General features: G+C 29.9%; 2 protein-coding genes across 5 annotated transcripts in view; both read left to right on the top strand.

Annotated features, from left to right (window-relative positions):
• LOC124956871 (U11/U12 small nuclear ribonucleoprotein 35 kDa protein-like) overlaps positions 1-3728 on the top strand; it is an 8820-nt gene extending 5092 nt beyond the window's left edge. The window contains exons 1-3 of one of the 4 annotated variants that reach the window (XR_007103389.1): positions 335-472; positions 782-827; positions 3674-3724. The gene's annotated coding sequence lies outside the window, so the exon portion shown is untranslated. Of the gene's footprint in view, positions 1-334; positions 473-781; positions 828-3673 lie in introns of those variants that run through there. The other 3 variants (XR_007103387.1, XR_007103388.1, XM_047513217.1) reach the window with 3 other exon arrangements.
• A 2865-nt stretch (positions 3729-6593) lies between these two features.
• LOC124957134 (troponin T, skeletal muscle) overlaps positions 6594-10000 on the top strand; it is a 15179-nt gene continuing 11772 nt past the window's right edge. The window contains exons 1-2 of the mRNA XM_047513871.1: positions 6594-6608; positions 9974-9991. The gene's annotated coding sequence lies outside the window, so the exon portion shown is untranslated. The remainder of the gene's footprint in view (positions 6609-9973; positions 9992-10000) is intronic.

Below are 10000 nucleotides of genomic sequence, written 5' to 3'. Positions count from 1 at the left end.
TGTTCTTTTTTTCTAATTCTTTTATAAATCCATGAAACGAAAGTATTTATGAATAAAAACGTATAGAAAGTTAGAGAAAATGGTGAGGCAAGCTAAGAGAGCGATCTCTCCATATTGGATTAGAGAAGAAGAAACAGTATTAGGAGTGCGTGCGCGCGCGCGTGTGTGTATGTGTGTGTAAGAGAGATAAATAGAGAGAGAGAGAGAGAGAGAGAGAGAGAGAGAGAGAGAAGACTTTTCTAAAATTAGAGCCACGAGGAAGAGAAGGGACCCGGCTCCTTATAGAGCTTGCGAGGCCGAGCTTGCGGCCAGGGTTAGCAAACTGGCAGTATGTCTATCTCTTTCTCTCTCTCTCTCTCTCCCTCTCTTTCTGTCTCTCTTTTCGTCCTCTCTTTCTGTCTCTCAGTCTTTCTCTATCTTCCTCTATCTCTCTCTTTTTCTCTGTTCCTTCGGAATATCAAATTACGTTTAGGTCGGTGCATCATTGACCCCATTTTAATTCGCGATATTCACTTAGTTTTCTTACTTTTCGCTTTTTTCTCTTTTCTCTTTCTTTCTTTCTTTTTTTTTTTTCTCTCTCCTGAGACTAAAAAAAAAGAAAGAGAAAAAAATATTGACAAAACTTGTCACGTAATTTGTATACTTTACGTAATTTTTCGCTAAAATTTATTCGTATATTAATAAGTATAACAAATGGAACAAGTATAATTGATAAAGATGATTAAGATACAAATATATATATATATATATATATAATCCTTATTATATTTTCGTGTTACAGTTCCTTAATCAACCGCAAACATGTCCGACGACGAGGAACAATACTCGTAAGTATATATGTGTATATTATATATATATATATATATAATATATATAAAAGAAGCTATCTTCTTATCGAGGAGCTTTTCGAATGATATGAAAGATATTATTTCTTTCAAGAACTTTCGTTCATACTTTTGACAAGATATCGTACGTATGAATCTTATTCGATATAATCGAATTTTGATTTAATTGAATTTTGAATTCGATTATCGATTTAATCGAATTTTGATTTAATTGAATTTTAAATTCGATTATCGATTTAATCGAATTTTGAAAAGTATAAAAAAGAAAAAATAAGTATCAAGAAAATTAATTCCTTACACATGTCGATTTTCTTAACAAAAGTCGATCGAAAGGTATTAAATAATAAAGAAAGAACATATGTGTGTGTGTATGTGTGTGTATATATATGTTCTTTCTATATTATACAAATATATATGTATGTATATTAATTATAATATTTACATAATATAATTATAAGTTATTATTAAATATGAGCCAATGATTATGATAGTTCGATGATTATTTATAGTCATTTGAGATATTAAAAGACGTACATACGTAAGTGATTACTCACTTACATGGTCATACATTGCTATTGTCTAATTAGGTGCTTTTAAATATTTTCGAAAAAACCAAAAAGATCCTATTAAAGATGTCTCGGATAAAAAAAAGAATTATATATATATATATATATATTTTTTTTTTTTTCAATTTTATATATGTATATATATAATATAATATAATAATTTATCGTTAGAGACCGGATTCATAATAATTGGCTCAATCAAAAATCGATGAGCTCATGCTCGAGAGAAAAAAAAAGAAACGAAAAAAAAAAAGAAATAAAAAAAATAAAAAAAGAAAGAACGATAATGAAAAAAACAAAAAGGGCGTCATAAGATAAAGGCGATTAAAAAAAGGGATCGATAGATCGTACGAATTTACGTTTAAACCGATCGAATTTTGCAGGATCTCGCGATTCTTTCATCTTCTTATCTCTAATAAAAGTCTTTCACAATCGTACGAAAAGAAAAGAAAAGAAAAGACAAAAAAACAAGAAAAAAATGAAAACTCTAGGGATCTCGAAGGGGACTATCCCTCATCCCTGCGACAGGGCTCAACCACCACCCACGTACTCACACACATATACATGCACCCCCTCCCCGTTCTTTGAAGATTACGAGTGTTTATTTACGAGCTATACATATATCTCGACGATAATCGTGATCGGAGTTTGTGGGGAAAAAAAAACCATTCAAAGTAAGATTACATGCAACCCTGACGCAACCCTTATCCTATCCTCCCTTCTTGCTCCCCATCCACCCTCTCTCTCTCTCTGTCTCTATCTCTGTCTCGTTTTCATTGTTTTTTCGTGTACGTGTTATAAAAAAAGAAATCACCGTGTCACCTTTTGAGTTTTATCGCCTTCTCCCTCCCTCCTCCCCTTTCTCCCCCTATTTCTTATTCCTCGAACGCAATAACCCTTCTTTTCAACCCTTTCTTATCTTCTTTATTTTCTTTCTTTTTTTTCTTTGAATATATATATATTTTTTTTTTTTTTTTTTTTTTATTATCAGAAGAGAGAAACAAATACATTTACACACACACACACACACACACACACACATACACGTACACGTACACCTGCACAACCCTCATGTCTTTTTATTTGTACGTAATCAACCCTCAGTTATTCCACTGTGATTATTTATTACATTGTTTTCCCTCGGCCAATCGTTTTTTGTATATATATATATATATATTTCTATTTTTTTCTTTTTTTTATTTTACTTAATTTTATTTGGTATCAAGGAGAGAGGAACAACACCCATCTTCCCTCAACCCCCTTCCGTCCCCTCGTCTACCCTTGTTACCGCCCATCGTTTTATTGATTTTATTGTGAATTTTTAATTTCAATTTTAATGCAAATTTTTTTTAATTGTAATTTTATTGTAAATCCTCTTGTATGTGCATGGTTAGTCGGTATATAATTTTTTCATGAAATTGTCCGAACTTAATTACGACAATGTAATTACTTTTTTTTCGATCCCCATTACAACTTTATCATATCAATTTGTGAATATTAATTCCGTTATGATCACGATATGATATGTATTTTCTTGAAAAAATGAAAAAAAAAAAAAATAAAAAAATAAAAGAAAGAAAGAAAAATAAATATCGGAATAAATGGATCAAAGAAAAATATAAAATTGTGGATATTAAAGGGAAAGAAGAATGGAAATAGAACGAAATAAAATTAAGAGAAAAGATTTTTCATTATACATTCATTATTCATTATTTTGTTATAATATTTATTCTTTTATGATTTTCGTATAGGCGTGTAATATTTTTCGTTTGGAAAAAATTTCACCAAAATTATATATATATATATTTTTTTTTTCTATAAGGCAGATTCCTTTCAAAATAAAATAAAATAAAATTAAGCAAAATTTTTCAATTATTATTAATCAATTTTTATCGTGTATCGATATTACGTGTAAAGTCAAATGATAGTTCTTTTCTACAAAAAAAAAAAAAAAAAAAAAAAAAAAAAAAAGAAAAAAAGTAAACAATTTAAAAAATAATATTCATATAGTTCGTCGATGAATAATAACGTTTTCAACGTAACGTGTAACCAACATTTACATCTTCCAAACGTGATGTGTGATTTAATATAAAAAAATTTTAATATAAAAATTAGTTATATATCGTTACAAATATTGACAGACCCAATACCCCCGGAACCCCCAAAACCCCGAATTGCCCCCCCCCTAACCCTTGATTGTTGAACCCTTTGATATGACCCAATTGACTAACAAAAATACTTTTCCTTTTTTCTGTTTCACAGCAGCGAGGAGGAGGTCGAGGAAGTGTAAGTGTCTTTGTTCATATCATCATTATCTATGTCTCTCTCTCTCTCTCTCTGTCTCTCTCTTTCTCTCTGTCTGTCTATTAATCTATGTCTTTCTCTTTTTCTCTCTAACAATATATCAAACTTTCTCGAATATATCCAATAATAATTTACAAAAAAAATATATATATATATAAATAATAACTATATTTATATATATATATATATATATATATATATATATGTATATGTATGTATATATGTTCTAACACGCACGTCTCTTCCATTTTTTTCTTTTACAGGAAGTAAGTTCCAGCTATGGATTCTACTCGTTTATCAATACGAGGGTCACCGAAGCGGTGCCTTGGTTATTCGTTACTATCGAAAAAAAAAGAAATAAAAAAAAAAAAAAAAGAAAAGAAAAAAGAAAAAAAAAGATTGAATCGATTCGAATCCGAGAAAAACAAAAAAGGGAAAAAAAGAAAAAGAAAGATTTAGCAAAAAGACTGACGCGTCGCGCGTGTCGATCTCGAAGGAAACAAAAAGAAAACAAAAATTAGAGTGAGTTATAACGAAAAGGATTAAAAAAAAAAAAAGAAAAAAAAAAAAAAAAAAAAAAATAGAAGTAAAGGAATAAGAAAAAAAAGAAAAAAAGAAATTAGAGTCCGACAAATGTCCACAGGGATGGGGGGTGGGGGGTGGTAGATAAAATTTCTTCCATTCTTTTAAATTAGAATTTTCAGAATGCTTTTGTTTATATATATATATATATATTTTTTTTTTTTATTTTTTTACTAATTAATTAATTAATTAATTTATTTATTTATTTCTTTTTTCCTTTTTTGTATATCTTGGAATGAAGTTGAATCGATATAAAAAAAAAAAAAGAAAGAGAAAAAAAATCAAAAAAATAAAGCACGTGTTCCAATGATTTCTGCTCGATCGGCCAAGAATTTTCAAGAATTATCGTTCGATCAATTAAAATCGAGATCAATCGTCATTATTCGTTCGATCTAACTCGATCATTTTTGTCATTCAATTTTTATCATTTCTCTCTCTCTCTCTCTCTCTCTCTCTCTCTCTCTCTCTCTCTCTTTTCTTTCCTTTTATTTTCTTTTTCCTTCTCTTAAAAATTACAAACAAATAGTTCATCCAATAATAACCCTAACGCAATGAACGTCTATGTATATTACGATCACGTATGATGATCGAACGTTAGAAACGCGTTAGAAACGCAACCAATTTACGCCTACATTTATTATAACATTGCATATGTAGTTCAATGGATCAGTTAGAGCAATAGATCGTCTATTATTTGATTTAACGTTAAGATGTTAGATGTTAAATGAGTCATCGTCTAAGACTCTAATAGTAGGTAGTAGACCAAAATTAACATGGCGCGTTGGTGGGATTATTTTTTCACAAACCAATCGACCAATCAGATTTATCCGATCTTTTTTTCGAAACTTTTTGTCGAAACGATTGTTTCTTAGCTTTTTTTTCCTTTTCTCTTTGGATTTCATTCGCATGCTTTCTCAAAATATTAATTCATTTCTTTTTTTTTTTTCTTTTTTTTTTTTTTTTTTTCATAAATATATACATCTGATATATCATATTTAATATATGAAAATAATATATACGTAGATACTATTGTTAGTTCTCCCCCCCCTCTCTATCTCTCTCTCTCTCTTTGTCTCTTTCTCTTTCTATTTTTGTTTCTTGCCTCTGTCTCTGTTTCTCTTAATTATTTTAAATTTATACTCTCAACGTTAACGGAGAAATATCGAACGTTATAAGAATGAAAAGTTTCTATATGACGTTAGACAGACGTTAAATGAAATTTAAATATCATTTTGAAAATTATTAGGATGCGAGCGCGAAGACTTAGAACGATCATTCTTGAAATGGCGTTTTAAATTTAGAGCAGACCAGCTCTACCATCATCACGAAAATAGGGCGACCGGATGGCGCGTAGTTACTATTCTTACGACTATATATATATATATATAAATATATTTATATTTATATATATATATATATATATATATATACACACACACGCACACACACATATATATATAAAATAGATTTAAATATCGTTCATATATTATTTATTAAAAATCTTATCGTAGATCGATTTTATTCGATCAAAACTGTTTTATCGATCGAGAAAAGATCATTGAAAACATACAAAATGGCCGTCCATCCTTTGAAACGTTCGTTTGCTCTATCATTCATTCGTGGAGATGGTATAGTTAAAAAAAAAAAGAAATTAAAAAAAGAAACAAAAAAAGCATGATTAGAATAGCATTAGATACACGATAAGAGATATTTACACGCGGTGTTCGTAGAAGAAACGGACACCGACATTTCTCTCTCTCTCTCTCTCTTTCTCTCTCTCTCTTCTTATATTTTGATTTCATATTTCTTTATTTATTATTCTTTTTTTGAATTTTCTTTCTTTTACTTTTCTTTTTTTATTATTCTATATTCTATTCCACTTTGATTTTTTTTTCTATCTATCTCTCTCTCTCTCTCTCTCTCTCTCTCTCTCTCTCTCTCTCTTTCTCTCTTTGTTATTTATATATCTATTTATTCGTCTATCTGTTTAATCCATTCACTCATATTATCTATTTTTTTCTCTCTCTCTCTCTCTTTCTCTCTCTCTCTATCTTTCTCTCTCTCTCTCTCTCTCTCTCTCTCTCTCTCTCTCCGACCATATCTCCACATACAACACACAAAACCAACCAATCAACCAACCAACCAATCAATTAAATCAACCACAATTATCACCACCAATTATCACCAACTACCACCACCAACTACCACCACCAACTACCACCACCACTACCATCATCATCGTCGACCGATCGACCAACGCGGCGCGATTCGAAAAATTGAAAAATCAAAGGCAGCCGGAGAAGAAGATCGAGTAAGTTTTCAGAAAAAATATAAGTGCCATTGTGGTTTCTCTTTTTTTGGGCAGCTATTGGCTATGTTCATATATACGTTGTCGTTTCCTTTTTTTAATGTCTAACCGTTGTATTTGTCTATTTGTCGGGTTCTCGCAGTCTTTCTATCTCTATCTATCTATCTATCTATCTCTCTACCTTTCTATTTATCTATCTATCTATCTATTTGTCTGTCTCTGTCTATCTATCTGTTTATCTATCCATCTATTTCTTTCTATCTATTTGTACGTCCGCTCAATATCTGTCACGCTGATTACTACATTATAATATATCTCTTTGATATGTTATTTATCATTATATCGCTGATCGCCAATTATGCAAAAATACGCCAATGCAAAGCCGCATACGCCGCTGCAATAATTTACAATTGTATTTATTATTTCCTCCTATCGTTATCACTTATTTGATTTATCTATTTATTTATTTATTTATTTATTTTATTTATTTATTTTATTTATTTATTTACATTTCTAATGTTATGTATTATCTGATCATTATGTGATTTCGTTAATGTTATTTCTTTGTTATATATTATTTTATCTTCTTTTTCTTCTACTACTTTTTCTTCTTCTTCTTCTTCTTCTTCTTCTTCTTCTTCCTCTTCTCTCTCTCTCTTTTTTTTTTTTTTACTTCTTTTTTATTCTGCTGCTTATTATTATTTTTATTTTTATTCTTTTCTTTTTTTCTTTTTTTTTTTTTTTTCCATCATACTTATTCACAAAAGCAACCCTCTCGCTCATACATACAATTTATTTCACAGAGTAATTACTATATCTTTCAATCATCATCACCATCATCGCTATTATCATTATCACCCCTTCTTCGTCAACCTTTTTCTTTTTGTTTTTTAGATTCGTAATTTTTCTTAATTTTTTTTTCTTTTTTTTTTTTTATTATGTTATGCCTCGGTAAAGCTTATGACAAATTTTTCTTTTAATCCTTCAACAAAGTTGACCTTGACGTTACTTTTTATTCTGACACTTTCTCTCTCTCTCTCTCTCTCTCTCTCTCTCTTTCTACATACACAGAGAGAGATGGACTATTTTTTTTTATTCATCTTTCTGTTACTCTCCTTCTCACACTTTTTCATTTGTCAATCTTATTCAACAATATCACTAATATTTTTACTTTTCTTTTTCTACTTTCATCCAAACAATACTTACAACAGACGATAGACCAATCACGAGCTAATTATATTTTTTCTTTGTTTTATTTTTCTTGTTTTTTCTCCATTTTTTTTTTTCTTTTTTTCTTTAAAACGAACGCTAACTAAATTACATTCAAATCCAAAATTGTGACTTATGAAACAATACTTACACGGTTACGTTAAATTCAAACACACACACACACACACACACACAAATGTTATCTATCCGAACTCTTAATCTTATATTTGCTATCTTTTCTCTCTCTCTCTCTCTCTCTCTCTCGATAAACATACATACATACATACATACATACATATATACATGTATAATCATCATCATCATCTGTTGGTTCGTTCGTTGTCTCTTCATATTCTCTCTCTCTCTCTCTCTCTCTCTCTTTTTTTTTTTCAAGCTGTATCGCCGCAGTGTCGATGGTTTTTATACGAGATTACATATCACGTCCACTTTATAGTTTATTTTCATCAACGGCCCAGACTCCATATCACTCTTTCGTAAAAAAAAGCAAACATATACGTTACATACATGCATATATACAAACACAAATACAAACAAATTTTGACACTTGACACGCATATATGCAAACAACAAAAGAGGGGCCAGGGGGAGGGGGGAAAGAACGATGGACATCTCTCTCTCTCTCTCTCTCTCTCTCTCTCTCTCTCTCAAACTGAACATTTTCTTTTAGAAAAAAACGAAAAAAAAAAAAAGAACAGACAAAAATAAAAAGCAAGTATTTCAATACATGCAAACATGACCCCTTTTCAATACACTTGTCCCTACCTAAGAAATTACTCTGTCTCTCTCTCTCTCTCTCTCTCTCTTTCTTTCTATCTATCTATCTCTTTCTTTCTCTCTTTCTCTCTCTCTCTCTCTCTCTCTCTCTGTCTCTCTCTCTCTCTTTATATTTCTTTTTAAATATTGTCGTCCTCGTGTCTTTGTTATTCTTTGTATGTGCGCATCGTTTATGTCGCATATAATTATTCATGTCCGTCTCTCGCATTATCGATCGAGGCATTATCGATAGAGCATTCTTATTAAATGCTATAAACGGATCTTGTTTAACAATAGATATAGCAAGATAAACACGAACGGACTATGGCTACAAGCCAAAATAATACCTCTAGCAAGGATCTCGAATTTAAAGAGCTTTTTACGTAACGATTAGTTGACGAATGATCTTGTTTTCTATATCTTTCTCTCTCTCTCTCTCTAAATATATATATATATATATATATATATATATATATGTGTGTGTATTGTGTTTGAGAAACGATTTATATTTGTCAAAGTTTTCTTTGAGCGATGATAATAATAATAACAATAATAAGAAAGAAAAAAATTAAAAATAAACGCACACGTACCTATGCACCCACCCACGCACAGACATACGGAATAGACAGCAAAAAAAAAATTTATATATATATATATATATATATATATGTATCCGTAAATTTCAAAAAAAATCAAAGCCGTGGTTCGTTCGAAAAAAATATCTTGCCGTTCGTTCGAAAAAAAAAAAAAAAAAAAAAAGAAAGAAATTAATCTTGTCGTTCGTTCGATCCATTTGTCTCTTGTCAGAGACGATTTAATAAGATGTAAAGAAAAGAGCAAACAAAAACGAAAAAAGAAAAAAAAAAAAGAAAAAAGCAAAAAAAAAAAAAAAAAGAAAAAAGAAAGAAAAAAACTGATTGGAACGAAACGAAAGGAAACGAAACAAAGTCAAAAATTATGAAGATTTTCGTTTCAGGTGGATGAAATTGTTTAGATCGAGAAAAAAAGAAATGAATAGAAGATAATAAAATATAAAATAAAATAAAATAAAATAAAATAAAATAAAATAAAATAAAATACAATAAAATAAACAAGGAAAGCGGAAAGAAAATATTATTATGCCTAAGCAACATCGCCTTTCTTTATAACGCGGCTTTTGCGCAAAAATTTACACAGACACACACACACACACACACATACACACATACACACACATATATATACGTAGATATACGCATACAAACGGACACGCACACACATACATACATACATAAATACATACATACACTCAAACACGCAGAAAAGCGCGAACTCTTTCTTCGTCACACATCAATCTGCCTTTTTTATATAGATATTAATCAACCTGTACTTTCTCTTTTTTATAGGGGTAGGGCGTCCCAAAAGTAAGTTGA

Source organism: Vespa velutina, chromosome 24, assembly GCF_912470025.1.
Source record: "Vespa velutina chromosome 24, iVesVel2.1, whole genome shotgun sequence".
Taxonomy (NCBI): Eukaryota; Metazoa; Arthropoda; class Insecta; order Hymenoptera; family Vespidae; genus Vespa; species Vespa velutina.
The sequence above is the reverse complement of the archived record's forward strand: the minus strand, read 5'-3'. Positions and strand labels throughout refer to the sequence as shown.